The sequence below is a fragment of the Brassica oleracea genome, chromosome C4 (assembly GCF_000695525.1).
Source record: "Brassica oleracea var. oleracea cultivar TO1000 chromosome C4, BOL, whole genome shotgun sequence".
Lineage (NCBI taxonomy): Eukaryota > Viridiplantae > Streptophyta > Magnoliopsida > Brassicales > Brassicaceae > Brassica > Brassica oleracea.
Genome location: NC_027751.1, coordinates 28,794,143 through 28,794,344, shown reverse-complemented (window position 1 = coordinate 28,794,344; position 202 = coordinate 28,794,143).

The following is a 202-nucleotide window of genomic DNA, read 5'->3' as shown; positions in this document are numbered from 1 at the left end:
AATAATAAATATTAAAAATATATATATATATATATATATATATATATATATATTTAAAAGTGAAAATTTAATTAAATTTAAAAATCTTACCACAAAATATTTAAACCACGTGATCTTAACGTGATTTAGTGTCTTGCTCCAGTTCGGGTATGCCACGTCGTAGTAACCCTTAATCGTCGCCGAAACGCTCCGGCTAACACGG